This window comes from Microtus ochrogaster, chromosome 16 (assembly GCF_000317375.1).
Source record: "Microtus ochrogaster isolate Prairie Vole_2 chromosome 16, MicOch1.0, whole genome shotgun sequence".
In the NCBI taxonomy this organism is placed as follows: Eukaryota; Metazoa; Chordata; class Mammalia; order Rodentia; family Cricetidae; genus Microtus; species Microtus ochrogaster.
Window position 1 is genome coordinate 31,452,312 of NC_022018.1, and position 639 is coordinate 31,452,950.

Consider the following 639-nt stretch of genomic DNA (forward strand, 5'->3'; position numbering starts at 1 on the left):
TAAAGAGGTCTGGTGCCCTCTTCTGGCCTGCAGGCATACACACAGACAGAATATTGTATACATAATAAATAAATAAAATAAATATTAAAAAAAAAGTTCTCAGAAAACAGTCTGCTTCATAAGATAAATAGCGCTCAATTCTAGAATTGAAAAGGCCAACTACAATCTATGAATTATTATAATTGTGTCCTAGGATAGGTCTGGCAACTAAAGGAGGCATCCAGAGAAGGCTGGCAAAAATACCCAAGCCTCTGGCAGGAACTTAGGAGAGGCACTTCTGGCTCTTTCGAGTGCTCCCGTCTTCCTTGTGGAGCCTTGAAAGTTGTAAGCACTTAAAGGTCATTTATTGTAGTACTCTTCATATTTCAAATGTCCCAGTAAAGAGGGTATTTAAAGAAAGTACACTATTCTATACAATGGAATAATCTTCTTAAAAGGAAAGAAAGGCCTAGTTTTGTCCTGCAGCTGGCTGGAAGCTCTTTTGCAGGCTCTGGTATGAATGTATTGTCAAGTTGAAGTTCATTCGCCAAGATGTGGTAGTGTGTTTGAGCTCTAAAAATGTGGTATGCCACCTGTGTGCCGAGTGACTGGATTTCCAAAGCTGCCTAGGAGTTTGAGAATTTTTTTTTTTTTTTTTTT

The 639-nt window shown here is 38.5% G+C and overlaps 1 protein-coding gene across 1 annotated transcript in view; it reads right to left on the reverse strand.

The window, feature by feature from the left end:
• Positions 1 to 639, reverse strand: part of Acot13 (acyl-CoA thioesterase 13) — a 12,325-nt gene that overhangs the window by 8,410 nt on the left and 3,276 nt on the right. The gene's annotated exons all lie outside the window — the stretch shown is intronic.